The following is a 17770-nucleotide window of genomic DNA, read 5'->3' on the forward strand; positions in this document are numbered from 1 at the left end:
CCTACGTGCATGTGTTTCCTCAGACCGGATAATTTAATCTGCTTAGATTGATATTATATAATGTGAGCGTATGTGGGTGTTCCACATCAGGCTGCAGCAAGCTGCTGCTTTGTGCCACATTAGAATGAATCACAAGGAGTCAGTCGAGCCCCAGCAAGCGTGTGGAAATTCAGGTGGGTGGCAGTGAGCTCCCTGCAAAGGGCCACCAGTCACCTTCCACAAGGTTAAAGGGAGGGAGGCAGCAGAGGGGGCTCGGTGCATACAGTCCCTTTGCCCTCCTTGAGCCTCCTGACAACAAGGTTTGGAGTCAGGGAGAGGAGTAAGAGGAGAAGCCAGTCTCCAAAGTGCTGGGGAAACAGCTTCCCTCTGTTCTGCTGGCCTGTCCACCCAGACCCCCTCTCTCTGCTGCATCCCCTGGGACACATGTTCACATTGGCTGTCTTTGCTGATTTCTCCACTAAGAGAACACCAAGACTTGACTTGTAAAACGCTTTTTTGATGCTGAACAGCCCAGGTCAGTGCCTGGTGGTATGTGCAGAGGCTGGGAGACCACTCTGGGAGAAGGAGAGAGACAGGGTGCTGCTTCAGTCAAGTCTCTTAAAATTAATTTTCCAGCCTGCCCCAAGCACTTTCTTCTCCCACCATGTCCAGTTAAAACATGGGACATGAGATGGGGACATAGCTCAGTTCCCTGGGATGTTTCATCTGAAGCAGCCCTGCCTGTGTCCCTCAAACATATACACACCTGCTATGGATTTCCTGGTGGTGTCTGTACAAAATAAAGCTGATGAAAAACCCACATGCCCCCCAGACCCTCTTTCACCAGGCCCACTGATCAGTCTCTCTAAATGCCTTCCTACGCTCAACAGGGCTTGAAGTTCAAGGTTTTTCCCTCCTTGGGAAGCTCATTCCTTAAAGTATATAATTTTTGATAAATCAAAGTCCCTGAAGGAGGTCAAGGGACAGAAATGGGACTCAACCTCTGGTCCATCCAGCCCCCATGGCTCCTGCAGCCACCACTGAGAAAAAGCAGCTCAGATCAGCCCTTTGCCTATGTCCTCTGGGCTCTGCCTTGCCATCTTGCCTGGCATAGGAAGATATTCGAGTTTCCACCTGGATAAGAACCTTTCAGGGGGTGTGAGGGGGATGACACAGAAAAAAATCCCTGTGCTGAGTCTGTGTGTCTCTGTGCTGAGTACACAGATTACTTCCCAACGACTGGGTGAGAGCATGGGGGGCCCTGGCCCTGGCCAATTCCCATCAGGAGGCCTGGGGATCCATGCTTTTACTGGCTCCAAGCCACGGCGAGATCTATCTGTGTGATTAACCCTAAATGTGTTAACAGCCCTTTAGAAAGCAAAGGCACACCTCCCGTGATTCCCAGCAGTGATTTCCATCAGACACATTTGGCTGCTCCCCTGCTTCACGGTGGCTCCACAGCCGTGGCCACCAGGGTGAGGTTCTGTGGGTGAGCTGTGTACCAGGAGCACTGCACCTTTGGCCCTACCCTTGGGGGAAGTCTTGCTGAATGTATCCAGGTGTCCCAGGGATGGAAGATGTGTTATAAGCCTGGGGAGGCGTTCTCCATGCATGGGAGTTGTTCTATAACAAACAGATCCTTCTGCTTTTCTTGCCCCAGCCAGGTGTGAAGAGCTGGGGCTGCAGAGGTAAGCAGGAGGGGCTGTTGTACCTGCAGCTCCCACCTTGCTAAGAACAAGCTTTCCCCTTTGGGTAAGCCTTTATATCAATGTCTAGGCTGCAAAGGAGCGAGCCCAATTAACCCTTGAGCTGCTGAGCTGCCACATTGGAAATGGCATGTCCAAGCAATCAGTTTTCATTACATCCCAGATCCTAAAATGCCAAGTCCTCACTTCTCTCAGAGAGCAAAGCAAGAGGAGTTTCCTGCCATCCATGACCTCACAACCACAGAGCAGTATATGGGAGTAGAGAATAAAATGGGATTAGCTCAAAGTCTTTGATCATCACAAATGAGAATGAACCCCTGTGCTCATTCTCTGCTCTCTTGATAGGAGCAAGATACAAGCATTTCAAATTGCTATTTTTTTGTCTTTTATTTTACGCCAGTTCTAGTAAATGGAGCTCAACCTGCTCTGATTTCCCCTTCTTCCCTCATCTCAATGTTCACCAAGTCCCTGTTTCACTGCTGTGTATTTTTGCATTAAACACTGTGGATTCCCCAGTCACCTGGGGGCAGAAAAAGCAGCACTTAGGCTCTCAGCTGGGGCAAAGGGCTTTCCAGGGCATTGAGCTGAGGGGAACCAGATGAGCCCCCATGCCTTTTTTATTACCTTCAGTTAATTTTATAAATCCCTGTAATATTTTGCTTTTCAGGACAGCATAAAGCAACAAACAAATGGAAGCTCGTACGTTCTGGATCAGCAGCAATCCAGCAGGAGCAGAGTGATGCTGAAGGACAGAGCATCACTATCCTCCTGGAAGACACTTGTGCATCAACAGAGCCAAGGAGGTTGCTCATTTCCCCATATTTTCCCCTAACCTGCTTGGAATGTAAGAGTTTTCATTGCATTTGCCTCCAAGCAAACACAACGGCGTGTCTGGATTTAGATCTCGCTCGGCACGGGCTGAGCGCACGACAGCCGGCCCCGCTGGCACCCCAGCCCCTCTGCAGCCTCATGCACGTGGCCACCTCCCTTTTCCAAGGGGCCACTGAGGCTGCCCGAGGCGACGTGACCAGCGCAGGGTCACCCTCGGGGTCGCCTCCATTCGGGAGCGGAGCTCGCCGGTTCTTGTCTCCCGGCCAGCGTTGTGAATCCTACGGGGAAAGTTTCCTAGTGAAAAAATAAACTCTTCCCACTTGGAATTTAAAAACAAAACCATGGAAACATTTCTCTCCGTGCTAATGTTTTGCAAAAAGTTATTTTAACAAATTTAAATTTGGGGCTTGATTTGACCGTCCGGTGCCCTTTGAAATAGTTGAATCCAGGCCATCACCGCAACCATGTTGGAGCCAGGCTTTGAGCTCCTGCTTGCCTGACATCCCACCAGCACCTTGGGCATTTAAGTCTCCCCTCTTCAGCTGACAGGTGGTCAGGCTCCCCCCGCTTCTGGGTTCCTACACGCACAGTGTGCAGTAGCTTGTTTTTCTTCACCAAGTTGCATGACCCCCTTGCAAATAGTTTGCATGTCCAGGGATGCTGCAGACAACCTGAAACAGCTGCCACCTGCAGGCTGCCACCTTGGTGGCACCACCAGAGACTGTCCCATGTGCTTCTGCCCAGCAAAATCTTCCTAAGAGGTGCTGACTGCAGCTCAAACAAACTCTGAGCTGTCCCTGCATGGCCCTACCTGTGCATGATCTGGCACAAGCCCTCTCCTCTCCGTGCTCGTGGCACACAATCTATTTATTTCCTTGGAAAAAAACAGGCTCTTGCAGTGTCATTCTTTCCAGCCACTTTCCACATGGCATCGCGTTTCACAGTGACTTTCAGAGAGTGATTGAGAAGAAAAGGCCACTCAGCGTTTGGCTGTCCTGCTCCGTGTGCCTCGTGTTGATGGGGGTTGGAGAGCAGAGAGGAAAAACGGGGTTCATACTCTGTGTTGAAAAGCAAAAAGGATGGATACAGCTGGCAGAGTAGAGGGGTTTGATCTTATAGACTCAGATGGGCAGCTAAGGGCCTGGGAATTGGATCTGCTTTTGCAAGGCTGCCTCTGGTTTTATTTTACACTGACCCCCCAGGAAGGAAGGGGCCGTGCTGGAGCTGAGTCTGGAGCCTCTGGTGAGGCTGGCTTGGGGTGGCTCAGCTGGTTTCCATCCAGCTCTGCAGGCCCGATTCAGGGAAAACCTTAATCTTGTCCTGATAATTGGGTTTATGCTTAAGGACTTTTCTGAACTGGGGACTTTCCTTGGATGGTGACAGCTCCTGTGGATAACCATGAGGAGAGTGGAAGGGCCAGCAACAGGAGGAAAGGACAAAGGACATGGCTTCTCTGTCCCAAGAAACCTAAAATATGAAGACCTTAGTTTTTTCTTCTCTTTTCCTCTCCATTGCTAGAGGTGGCACAGCTCCATGTCCAGAGTTTCACCCAATTTCTGGTCCTTGTTTCACCCAGCCCTGCCTGGGACATGTCCCCACACAGCCTGCAGTCTTCCTGAGCACGTGGCTGGTCTCCATAACTCTTCCCTGGCCCTCTCTGTTGCCCACGGCTCTCACCAGAGGGGCAGAATTTCAGAGCCATTTTGCAATAAGGTAAAATTCCACAGAGCAGGAGAGAATTGTGCTCAAAAGCCCAGCAAAGGGGGTTTGATGTGGACCTCACATGTGTAGGTGTCTCACCAGCATCCCCTCCAGGCTCCTGCAAAAGGAGGTAGGTGTCTTCTCCATCCTTCTGATGGCTCCTGCAGGAGATGCACTCGGATAAAGCATGGATGAGCAGCAGAGCCCCATGTCCAGGGCAGGAGGACATGTCCTTGCTGGACTCTCTGGAATTATAGTGAGCACCCTGCACCCTCAAGGAAGCCAGCAGAAGATGTGAGCTCTCAGTGTGGCTCCAGATCATGACAATACAAAAGGACACATTGAGAACAACGAGTGTCTGGATTAATATTTATATTCTGTCAAGGGAACAGAAATGCCTTTTGGCTGGAATTGGTGTATGGAAGATCTTTCATTTAAAAAATTGAATCCTTTACTCAATCACTGCATTTCCCCTTTTCATCATCCTAGAGTTTTATTTATTGATGGGTTTATTTGTTTTAACAGGATATGTTTTTTAACAGCTTAGTTTTGTTTTTTTTTTTTGTTTTTTTTTTTTTTTATAACAGAGTTTATTTTTTTAAACACTGGTATTTATTTCCCTTTTTTTAATCTGTTGGTCAGATGAGTAATGCCCTGAGACGAGTTGACCCTAGAGGCAACATCACCCCTTCCCAGTTTTTGGCAGGTCACTTGCAAGCACCAGGGAGACAGTGGGAGCATGAGAAACACAAAGATAAGTCCCCTGCCCAAGAGGGAGAAAGGCAACATGGAAATCCCAGCATCAAGAAGGCACCAAAACACTGGGGGAATTTATTCCTTCTGCAGTATCTCATCTATGCTGTAATTAAAGCTGTGACCACTGCTATCACAGCACAGGGCAGCTTTTACACCAGAAATACTATGTTTTCACCAAAGGAGGACTAACATTGTCAATGTCAGGCACATCTGTCTCATCAGAAGTGAGCCAGAGCTCTAGCTCTGGCTGCTGTGAGAGCAGATGAACCACTGTGTCCCCACCACAAAGCATGGGAGAGGATGAGCAGGGGCATGGCAGCCTCTGGAGTTTCCCCAGCAGAGTCAGCTTTGTTAAAAAGAGTTGAAAGGACCTAGGGCAGAAAATTAATGATTAAAATCTAGTACTGATTTAGGGGGATAGCTGCTCACCCAGCAGAGCCCCAAGCTCTTCTACTTGTTGGATGAAAGGCAGACTTAGGAAGAGCTATGGCCACACTGCAGATGAGGAGCATGGGACAGCTTGAACCAGGTTGTGCCTGGCCTGGCTCCTGGCAGGCACCCAGCTCCTCTGGGTTTGTGGTAGGTCCAGGCTTGGGGAGCAAATCCAGGCACTTGGGAGAGAGGGACTCTGACCACATGGGTCTCAGCAATGCTCCTCTCCACACCCTGTCCTGCATGTGCACAGGTGTGCAGGAGCCAGCACGGTCCCTTGCGGTCATCGGCCTGTCCCATCCCTGTCCTGATCAAAGTTTCTTACTGTTGCCTATTAAATCAAACCATGGTGCTCAGCACTGACCTTAACTCTGACCTAAGAAGGCCTACATCTGTCAAGAAGCAAGAAGTAATCCCATAAAATCCTCAGCTTCCTACTTAAGGGTGGAGGCTAGTTACCCTTTTGCCTTCTGCTCTGAGAGCTCACGAAGACAGGGATCGATGCAGTAATTGCTTCTTTGGGGACTCCAGGAATGAGTAGCTAAAGTAGCTCAGCTCTGAAGTCCTGTGCCTATGCAGTGGCAGCTCTTCCCTCCCTTTCCAAAGGCTGCAACATGGCCCCAGTGGGGATTTGTGTTCCGTTCTCAATCCCTGGTTTGTGATCCACTGCCCAGAATAACCATGTGGCAGGATGATCCCTTCCTCCCCTCACCCACCACTACTGCTACCATTCCCAAAGCAGCAGGGAGAGGATGCTGGCCCCAGCTCATCTCATCCCCTACAGTTGCACACATAGGAGTGGGGCAGTGTTCACTGTGTAAACCCTTCATCCAGCGAGGCCCCCAGGAGGAGTCACTGGGTTTGTCTTACACAGCTCCGGGTACTTCCCATGGTAGGAAGCAGCCTGGTGGCTCCTTTACTCTGGCAGCTGCATTGTCTGGGCAGCCCGCAGAGGAAGGGATGGGCTTTATCTTAAATCTGTCACTACTGTTGAAGAATAGTAATCAGGCAGCTCGGTCATGCCACCAAAGAAGAGGCAAACTCTCTGCTCACCTACCTCTACTGGTATGGACTTCAATGCAATTGCACCAGGAGAAAACCCCCCCTCTTTGCTCCCAGTTGCTGAGGGCACCCAGGACACGCCGTCTCCCTATGCCACCCTGTGCCCACAGCTGGGAGAGGCCCCCCTCCAGCCACAGAAACCTGGGCGCTGAAATTCCTGCAGAAAGCGTCTTAGGGGGGAATTGCGTCCAGAGCGTGAACCGGCGGCACGAGCTGATGCTCGTCCAGGTCTCCGAGCCATTCTGGGCCGGTGTCCAGCACGGGGGAGCAGGGAAAGCGGCCGAGGTCTCGGTGCGCGGCCCTGCAGCCGCTCTCCATCCCCCGCTCCTCCTCCTGCTGCCGCGGCGTGCGGGACACGCTCCCTGCCGGGAGCGCCCGGCCCTGCAGCATCCTCCGCGGGGCTGCGCGCCCATCTGTCCTCGCTGCGGGACAGACGGACGGGCCGCGCCGTGCGCCCAGGGGGCTGCTCGGCGTTTGGCAGCCGCGGAGCAAGCCTGCGTGCCGGGTTTGCGGGTGGGGACTCCCGTTCGGTAGGCAGACGGCAGCAGAGGGTTTGTGGGTGGGAAGGTGTCTCCAAACACAGCCTCAGCCGCCACCAGCTTAGTCTTGCAGTCGGGGTGTTTCTGCAATATGGAAAAGTATCACCATGGCTCCCCCCTCTGCAAAGGAGCACTTGGCAGCCGAGGAAGTAGGTTGTGAGTGCAGTCACAAGCGATGCTGCAAGAAGTGGCACTCGTCCCACCGGATGCCTCTTAAAATGCTCCATGGACCCTGTGCAGAGCATCGCCAACACCTCCATGGTGCAGCCACTCTTACAGGAGATGAGGCCATGCCAGCCTGACTCTGCAGCAGTTTGGGAAGGATGAGGCTGGCCTTTACACTTGAAATTAAAGGCTACAGAAGCAGGCAGGAGAACCAGCAGCCCCCCTGCCAAGGCTGAGCAAGGTGGCTGGAGTTGCCATCAGGTGGCAAATGTGCCTGGACCTTCTCAGAGAGCATCTCAGTGCGTATGAAGGAGGAATTGTCCCACTCCCCTGACTGTGGGCCACACGGTCTCACCACCACAGGACACAGCCTGTGCCCTGGAGGCCCAGCCTGCTCGCAGAGGAAGCCAATAGATTCCCTGGGTTATGTTGGACAAAGTCAAAACCTGCCGCTCAGCTGTGGTGCCTGGGAGCAAGGGAAGGCACAGAGGCCAGACCAGGGATGGCTTTCTCATTGCAGCACCAGCTACTGCACCAGACCAAAACCAGCACCTCGTTTGAAATATGGTGTTCCCTGACCTGGCCAAAACCATGCCAGGCTTGCAAGGTGGGGCTGGCTGGCTGCACATGGAGCTGCACAGGAATCAGGCTCCACATCCATGTCTGCAAGGAAGCTCATCTCCCTTATCAGTGCCAGTGCTGACCCAGCCTCGCCTGGGTCTTGAGAACTATCAGCCCCACCGTCCTGAGGGTGTGCCAGGGGCAGGTCCTTGCAGAGATAACCCAGCTCTGTGTCAGCAAGCCATGCCCCCAACACCAGGACACACCCCACTTCTTGTGGGGAGCCCAGCAGAGAGACCCAGCACCAGGGAGGTGGGAAGGAGGATGATACAGCAGCAGGGCCGGCCAAACCTTGCTGTGAGCTGCTTCAATAGAAAAGCAATCACTCATGCTCCACCTAAAGGCCTGTGATTTAATCCTGGGGGACCAACAAGGGGAGATCCAAGATAAACAACATCTGTGCATTCACAAATAGGAAATGGAGCTGCTTTCATGTCCTGAGCCTGTTGATTAACCGGGTTATTGTTTGGCTTGGCACTAGAAGCTCGGTGACTTGGAAAGAAGGTAACTAAAAGGGATCATTTTGTTACACACCCTGAATTCAAGAATCTTTAAATAGTGTGCGGGTTTGCATTTTGCCTGCAGAAGACTGATGGGAAAAGGTAGCAGAAGAGTGCAGATGGCTATCAGAAAGGAACCTGTGTTTAGTCTGCTTGTGCCAGATGGGAATGGAAAGTTCTCTCCCTTGCCAAGTGTTTAAAAGAGGAAATAGGATGTGATATTCTGCCTCCCACTCCTTTCTCTCCCCTGAAACCAACTCACTGCTCTACTTCCATTTGTTGTAAAAAGGTAAAAAAAAAAAAAATGTAGCTTGGCCCATGTAAAGCCTTGGAGACAGTTGGAGACACACCTTGTTCCTTTTTAATGTGTTTATTATGTGGAGACGGATGGAACAGTGTATTTTTATACACAGCTGGGCCCAGCACTGCGCAGCACCTGTCCTTCACTCACTCATATTCATCCCTGTCACAGAAACAGGACTGCAAAGTCCCCAAACCATCTTCTCCTGTCATCTCCTCCACACAACTCAAGATTCAGACACCTTGGCTGACAAACCTACCTGTGAGATGGACCAAAGCTTCTTGCCTGAAATTCCTATGCTTCCCCCTGGTTAATAAATCCAGGTCTGCTCTGAACTGCGGCTGCCTGGGGAGCCTGTGGAGGTGGGGGAGGCTGGGATTGTGAGGCTGGTTTGAGGCATTGCTTTAGGGAGTTCCAAGGATTGACCCAACACTGCCCTGTTCACATGAGTGCTGCAGCACTTGGCGATGTGGTTCATCAGTAAACTCCTGGGTTAATTGCAGAAATATCTTATGGATGTGGAGGATGTGGATAATAGAATCATAAAGTAGCTCTGGGCAGAAAAGACTGGTCCAGGGCCTCCTGTCCAGCCCCTGCTTGGAGCCAAGCTGGCCTGCAAAGTTGAGCAGGTAGCTGAGGACTGGTCCAGGTGAGCTGTAAGTGTTTCCCAGAGCAGAGATCCCACCACCTCCCCAGGCAACAGGCCCAGGGCCTCACTCTCCCCAGGGTGAACATTTTTCTTTCTCTCTAACCAGAACTTCCCTCTGCAATTTGTGCCTGTTGCCTCTTGCTATGCTCCTCCAAGAAGGGTCTGGCCCCACTTTCTCACCAGCCCCCCAAAGGGGGTGGATGACAGTAGCCAGAACCACCCCCCCTTTGCTTCTTGCTCTCCAGATGAGACAAACCACCTCCAAATAATGTAAAGCAATGTCCTCATAGCAACAACATCCACCCAGCCAGTCTCAAGCACAGGCACTTCTGCAGTGTCCTGCAGCTATAGCTTCTGAAGGATGGCTCTGATCACTTATTTCCCCAGATAATTAAAGAACATTTGTATAACCTTTTCATAGAGGCAAATGGCCTCTTGTGCTCCAGCCCCGATCTGTGTGTACCCAGAAATGAAACCATGACTGAGCAGAGCAGCCCCGTGTGTAACAGCAGAGCCCTCAGGAGAAAAGCTTCTATCACACCTTCCCCTACAGCCTCCAGGCCACCCCACAAACACCCCTGCCTTGTTCACAAAGCCACGGGGCACTGGGTCTGGGCACAGTCCCCATCACTGCAGAAATCCTTGAGGAGAAGAGGGAACAGGGGCCAGCACCCACCCAGCTGCAGCTGCTGGGCACTGACCACATGGCCATCTCCAGCCTGAAAGGACACAACTCCTTAGAGTGGGGACGAGGCACCTGCTAGAGGGTGGAGGGCTGAGCATGGTGGGCAGGAGGGCAGGAGGGAGCTGGGGCAGCCTGGTCCCTTGCCTGCCCCTGCTGTGTGCAGGAAGCCACCAGGCAGCTACTGGACTCCAAGGACCTGGGGATTTAATGGGCAGTTTCAGGAATGCTCTCAGCTTTGCTGTCTCTGGCACTAATTACTAAACCTTTCCAAAGCTGCTGTCTGTGTGAAACAAGGCCCTTGGTTACATCAGTGCTGCTGTGGGCAGCAGGGCCATACTGCGAGGGTGTCTGCTCAGTCTGGAGGGGCTGGGCAGGTTATTCCTACCTTTTTCTCACAGGGAAAGAAAGGATAAGGCCTCCCTCTCACTGTCACATGAGAGGTGCTGTCACTTGCCTTGCCAGGCACCGGGGTGTCCTGCCTCTGCTCTGGGAGGGTGTAAGCTTCTCAGGTGTGAGGAGCAAGGGAATGGGGCAGAAACAGGCCCGGCCTGCCCAAGATATGTGTGAGGACCTGCCTCCAGCTGGCAGGAAATCCACATGGAGACTGGTGAGATCAGTTTATTAATGGACGTAGGAGAGGACAGGAGAAGGAAAGGCAGGGATGGGGAGAGATGAATGCAAGATGGATGGGTGACTGGGATCTGACTGGCATAAAATGGGAGCTGTGGAGTTAGGACAGAGCCAGGAACACATGGGGACACATGTGGGAGAGAAGCTTGGATAGTGCTGGCTGTTTTTGTAAAAGAGTTGCCATGGGGAATGGCCACCCAAAGGTCAGCCTTTCCCCATGCCAGTGCCTGCCCCCAGCAAAGGCCCAGCACACAGGGAGGCAGCTGTACCCCCTCTATGCCAAAGGGCCAGCTGGGTTCCCATGCCTTGTTCCTTTCCCTGCCTGTAAGAGGCAGGGAGAAGTGCTTAACTGCATCCAGGGTGGTGTGAAGCCCTGCTGTGTTTTTTTCAAGTGAGACTCCCCAGATCACAGCTCCCTCAAAGCTGCTGGATGGTCACAACCTCCTGACAACCTGCAGGCAGCCTGGTAGGGTCTTGCTCCCCAGCTGCACTCCTTGCTCTCAGGTACAGAAAGGTAAAATCTTTTCCTTTGCTCTGGGCTCCTGGAATGTTAAGCCCTGGTTAAGGAGAGCTCACAAACAAGCAGTTTGACAAGTTGTGCTACCAGTGCAGAGAGCTATGGCCATATCTGGGTGGGATGGGGGCCGAGCGCATCCCTGCTGCAGGGCTGCTGCTGACTGCACTTGGGCAGGGAGGGATTTAGCCCTAAGAGTCTTAGTGACGCATCTTGGGAGACTTAGGCTGAGCCTGGCTTGCAGAGACGTGACCCGTGCTGCATTTCCCGTGGTCACCTGCCAGTCTGCATTATGTGAGCTGTCACCGCTCCCACACACAACACGTGAGCGCCGTGGCACAAGGAGGGGGAAACAGCCCCATTCCTTACTTGGCCCAGCCTTGCCCCTGCACCAAGGCTGCTGAAACATAACGTGGGGCTGCTCCCAAAGAACAAAACCCACTGCTTAAAGCTGACAGGGAACCAGCAACAGTTTGCTGTTGCTTTAACTGGAAGGAGGAGATGATGAGGGACCTTGTGTCTCTGGGTCATCTACAGGAGAGTCCTTCCCACTGCCTTGGGGGGGTCAGCATTTAGGATGGAGAAGAGCCAGGACTGTGACTGCTGAATTCTGGCTCCTGTTTGACCTGTATTTGTAAGAACTGCAGCATGAGTCACTGCAAACAAAGCAGCAAAGACCAAGGCACAATTTAATGACATTTTTAATGATAATCCTATCCACAGGTGTATTTTTATAGCTGAAGAAAATGCGGAAAGGAAAGTAAAGGTCTTACTTTGCCTTGCAGAAAGGCAGTCCCAGGGCCAGGACCAGCCCTTGGAGAATGGAGCAACATGCTGGTTTTCACTGTGAGGGCTGGTTTGCACAGAGACCACCCACTCCGAGAACTGACCTGACTTTGCTGATCACATTCAGCTGAGATGAAAGTTGAAACAAGGCCAGCTGTAATCCCCAAGAAACCAGGCCACTCTCAGGACTCAGGACAATCAGGTCCCATTAAAAAATATCTGCCAGACTGATGTCCTGTGGGTTTCATTACCGTGCTTTGCTAGAAATCATTGGTGAGGACTGATCTCCTGTGCCCTGGGGAAGGAGCTCAAAAGCTGCAGGTCAGTTTCAGGTGCAGCAGTGTCTGTTTTCAGAATTTCTTGTCTCCCAAAGGCAATGGGATGGTGCCTTTGGCAAGTAGTGTACTCAGCTTCTTCCCTAAAAGACATGGAAACTTAGGAAGAGAAATGTGACAGTCTTGGAAGTGACAGGTGAAGTGCTCGAAGTACTCAGTACGTGACAGGGCACAGCTAATAAGCAGCAAAGAGGACACCATGGAAATGCCTGCTGTTGTTTGCCTTTTTCCTCACCATCCGTTTGCCTTTTGACCATTGCAAAGTCTCCGAGCCACAATTACGAGTGGAACTTGTTGCAAGAGTTCCCAGATTTAATTGAGCTCCCTTGAAATGAAATCATTTATAACAACCTTTTGTAAGGACGAAACATGCTGTACTCTGCTCTGGTACAGCCAGGAATATGCTGTCCTGGGGACTGGAGAGCCCCACTGCAGCACACAGGGACAGCTGCCACCCAGGGACAAGCTCCCTGCTGGTCTAGCAGCTTGAACCCAACCCCACTGAAATCAGTAGGAATTTTAAGATCCCTGAAGCAGGAGTCATAGGATGCAGAACTGGGGTCTGACTCCAGGAAATATATTTAGTAGAGAGGAACAAGAGCAGGCTGTTAGGAAGATGATTTTTTTTGGTTATATTTCATGTATCTCACCTCCCAAATGTAGTGAGATCCCTGTCCCAGTCTCTAACTGGAGTGCATCTAATGGGACCTTGATTTGCCTTTTTTAATCAATGAGGAACACTCTCTGCCCTGCCTCTTGGCAGGACAGACAAAAATGCTCACGTTGCAGTGGTGGAAGCATAGAAGGGCAGATCCAGACCTTGGCTCATGTTCTGGACCTCTTGCTCATCCCTGCTCCTGAACAGCTAGACCTGGGTGGCAGCTGAGGACTTCTTCATGTATTTTTGGAAGAGAAGTCTCCTAGCTGTCTAGAAATCACACACTTGCCTTTCTGCCTGTCTGGGGCAAGAGCACATGATGCCAAAGTCACGAGCTGACCCTGGGTGACACTTGGGCATCTCTGGCTAGTATAGGAATAGAGCATGGGGTCATGGCAGGACCAATCATTTACTCACTAAAAAAAGGTCGGTTTGGACTAAAGGGGAATGTTTGCAAATGTCACCCCAAGTCAGCAGACAGTCACACCAGTGCTTCAGACATTAGGGGTAAATCCAAGTACAAAGAAGCCCTGGCTGGCTTCAGACTTCTTTCAGGGAAGTTCTTTAATTTTGCTGAGCAAACCAAACTACCAGAAACATTCGCTTCTGACTGATCTAAAATGAACCCACTTGACCTTCTTCCTGATTTGATTAATAGGAGGAAGAATTTCGTATTTGTACAGTTTTAATAACAAGCCATCAAGGAGAAGCCGTGAACTGTGGCTGAGCCATGTCAGGAGCCTCCTGGAGAAGGGAAAATTGTCCCAGCCTGACCTGCAGCAGCTGCAGTGCCATGAGCTCAGTGGAGCTCTTCAGGATTCACTGAGGTGCCTTCTCCCAGGCCCTGAATGTTGCAGCTGGAAGACACCCCTCATGGCTTAGGGGTGCTGCATTATCAAAAAAGTCCTCATTGCAGCAGGTTTTACAAGAAAAAGCAGAATCAGCATGGGGCACTTGTAGTGGGAATAGAAAGAAGAAAGACTTGCAGGGTTCTTTTACAAATAAAGTTATTTTAAAATGTTGAAATGTGTCTAAAATAAAAAGGCCACCCTGTAGAACTGGCCCAAGCCAACATGACAATAAAACAGGAACCTACCTTGTTTTATGGCCTCCTGCCCTCCACACCCAGCAAACAAAGCCCAACACCAGAGGACCAGCCTCATGTCCAAAGAAGTCACGACTTGCAAGAGCAAATTTGGCAGAAGCTGCATGGCAGAGTGACTTTGAAGAGAAGCAGCTTGTTTCTTTTGGGGACAGGGAGGAAGGGATGTTACTAAGTAAAAACTACCACGGCTTTTATCCATGCGTGTCTAAACCCAAACCTGGCTTTACCCGAGGGCCAGAGCCTTCAGGTACTTCATGCCACCAGCAGACGCTGCCCGTGGTTGTTGCTCCCCTCTGATAAACACTTGTTTCGTGCTTTAGCTGCACAAATGAGCCGAGCCGGGGATTTTTGCGGGGCGGCGGTGTCAGCAGCGGTGTGTGCCGACAGCAGAGGGGGGTGTTGGGCCGCTTTTCCTGCGCCGCCCGTGCCCAGCCCGGCGGCCGAGCGGGGCCTCCGCGGCCCGGCCGCTCTCGGAACCCGGCGGAGCCACCGCGGGCCCGGCCGGAGGGCACCGGCTCCATCGTGTGCCCGAGGGGTGCGCGGAGCTCTGGGAGTCTGCGAGGGCCCCCTCCTCATCTCCAGGGTGAGATGGTGGGAGAGGGGGTCTGGTCCTGACAGTTTCTGCTGATGCCTCGGGTTTTAGCTTTTATATTTTTCAGAGTCTGTGCTACTTTACTGTGTAAGCCTGGGCTTCATATTAGGGGATAGTAAGCTCTCTTCACAGAGCAGGGAGACAAAACCATTCCTTCTCTAGCTGGGGACCAAGGACAGCTGATCCAGATCTCAGGCCTAAACATATAAACATAAACAATGGTGGAATGAAGAGAGAAAACAAGGATGGGCTAAAGCTGTAATTGGACAATTAGCTCCAATATGCTAATGGACCAAAACTTGTAGAAGTATGAGACTCCGTGACTGGTCAGGCATTTTGTGGCCATTTTGGGTTGTGCTGCCCAAGGTGTATCCATTGAGGCCTCTTAATAAAGCCCTACTTTAGCTCCATCTAGTCTCTGTTCTAGGTCAGCATTCACAAGGCACCACTGCAGCCCCTCGGCTGCTCCCACGCCGTGTCAGAGCAAAGCTCCTCCCTGGCAGTGCTCAGGAGCACAATGCACACCTGGAAAGTGGCCCCCATGAGCAGGGTGAGGGGTGGAAATTCATCCCCACCAGAGAACTGGAAGTGCTCAGCTCTCTGGGACCTTGGATCGCGGCCCGAGGTAAATTCATAGAACTAGAGAATTGTGTGGGTTGGAGGGAGCCTTAAAGGTCACTTAGTTCCAAACTTGTGTCAGGGGCAGGGACACCTTCCACTAGACCAGGCTGCTGAAAGTCCCATCCAACCTGGCCTTGAATACTTCCAGGGAAAGGGCATCCACAGCTTCTCTGGGCAGCCTGTGCCAGTGCTTCACCAGCCTCTAAGCAAAGAACTCCTTCCTAACATCTCATCTAAATCGCTCCTGTTTTACTTCACAACCATTTCCACTTGTCCTATCCCAATCTGCCCATTTAAAAAGGTCACTCTCCCTTTTTTTAATAAGTCCCCTTTAAGTACTTGAAGGTGCTCTAGGAGCCTTCTCTTTTCCAGGCTGAACAGCCCCAGCTCTCTCAGCCTGTCTTCATAGGAGAGGTGCTCCAGCCCTCTGAGCATCTTCCTGGCCTTCCACTGGACTGTCTCTAAGAGGTCTGTGTCTCTCTTCTGCTGGACCCCAGAGCTGGACACAGAACTCCAGGTGGGGCTCACAAGGGCAGAGTAGAGGGGCAGGATCCCCTCCCTCAACCTACTGACAGCGCTGCTTGTGATGCACCCATGAGAGCCCCTAAGTCCTCGTCAGGGCTGCTCTTAAGGAGTTCTCCCTGTCCCTACTCATGTCTGGGATTGCCCCAATCCAGGTGGTGCAGATGGCCTCACTCTAAACAGGTCCTGGAGCAGCACAAAGGGACAAAGCCCCTCTCTGCTGCAGTGCTGTGCAGCCTGCCCAGTGCAAGCCAGTCCCCCTGAAACCACGGTGTATTCCATGGTTAAAGAAGGCCCTGCAGGAGAAAAGTACACCTTTTATAAATTGGCTGAGCTCCTGGGGACAAAAGGTATTCTATGAAGTTAAATATTAAAGCTACCCTGGATTATTCATTAAGCATCAATTATCACCATCACATTTACTGTCAGACGTTTCAATGCTGCTATTCTGCTCCAGGAGGGAACATATTTTTAGGCTGGTTTCTGAAGGAAGGGTGTTCTTGGGGTCAGCTGTGCAGTGTGCTTGTCTGTCTGTCCTCACTGATTTGGTGAGCACATTTCAGCCAAAGTTTTTGGCAGGCTGGAAGCCTCCACACACTGTGTTGCTGCAGATTAATTAGCCAGGGGGATGTGGGGAGCCCCCAGACCCAGTTAGTGGTGAGGGTGCAGGTAGAGCAAGCACCTGATGGGTGCAAGAGAAGCTCCAGGCAGGGCAGCTTTGGTGCCAGCACTGGGAGCTCAGCCATGGGACACAACACCATGGGAGACTTCAGCTTCCCTAACTCTGCTGCCCAATGAATAATTTGCACAAATACCTGCCAGCTATGAATTGGCTCCTTATTCCACATCCTTTCACTGCTGCCTCCCCTCATTTGTGCTTTTATGGCATTACAAAGTTGGAACAAGCTTTGGTTTAACAATAAAGGCAGCCTCATCTGCAAAACAGGATGTTCCAAAATAAGATCTAATTTTCCTCTGCGAGAACCTAAGGCAAAAGTAAATTGATATCCACTCTAAAGGCAAACACAAACAAGGACTTATTATTTATCATTAAAACATCTTTAAAAGGCTCTAGAGCCCTAAAAGCAAAAGTTTCATGCTGTATAAAAGAGTTATGTTTCTGAGATGTATCAGTTCAATAATTAAAACAGCATCTATGAAATATAAATGTAAGATATTAATAAATTAAATTAAATTAAAGCCACTGAAAGCCAATTATCTTGTAAAAGATCTCTGATAGCTAAACTAATGAGATGTAGAAAGATTAATTTAGATCCCCATTTTGGGAGGTGATTATAAATTGCTATAATGCCACATTCAGTTACTAGGTTGTTATTGAAACCTGTGAAATACATTTGGAAAGGTTTTTAAATATTCAGGATGAAGTAGAAATTAGAAAGGAGTTAGAAATAATTAAAAAATTAGCTGTCTTGTCATATTGCAGCTTTAATCCTATTACCTCTTCTAGTTTACAAAGCTTCAGATGTCTCTCAAAGCATTGATCTGTGGGGACGGTGGGGTTTATGAGCAGGGATTTATGTGTTTTAATAACTGCTGAACTTCAGCTATTTCTCTGGTTTTGCTTATTGAGGGATTGTTTCTGTGTGGGATTATCGCCCTTGCTGCCAGCACTGCCTGATGGATTTCTTTGGCCATGGGTGTAGGACAGGCCATCAGCCATGGTCCCATTGAGCCCCCAAAAGAAAAAGGAAAAGCCCACTGCTTTCCTTGCAGCTCCTGGTGAAAATGCTGAGGAGCATCAGTGATGGTCTTTGAGGTCAGGGTGCAGCACAAGGCCTTTGTGCCTCTCTTTCTGTGGCTGTTGTAGCAAAGCACAGAGCTCTGGGGGAATGCAGCAGGGTGATGGTGGTGCAATGCATGCCCATGACCCACAAACTATGGCCATGAGGTTGGCCAGCCTTGTTTTGGTTGGGACCTGCCATGCAGGGAGCTCTTGGAGAGCTTTGTCTAAGGACTCAGGGACTCATCCCTCAGTGCTCAGTTTTGCTTCCCCTGGTCCAAGGGGTGCCAAAAGGTCTCCAGCAGCATGTCTTGGCTGTATTTTTACAGATTGCAGGGA

Source organism: Agelaius phoeniceus, chromosome 3, assembly GCF_051311805.1.
Source record: "Agelaius phoeniceus isolate bAgePho1 chromosome 3, bAgePho1.hap1, whole genome shotgun sequence".
NCBI lineage: Eukaryota > Metazoa > Chordata > Aves > Passeriformes > Icteridae > Agelaius > Agelaius phoeniceus.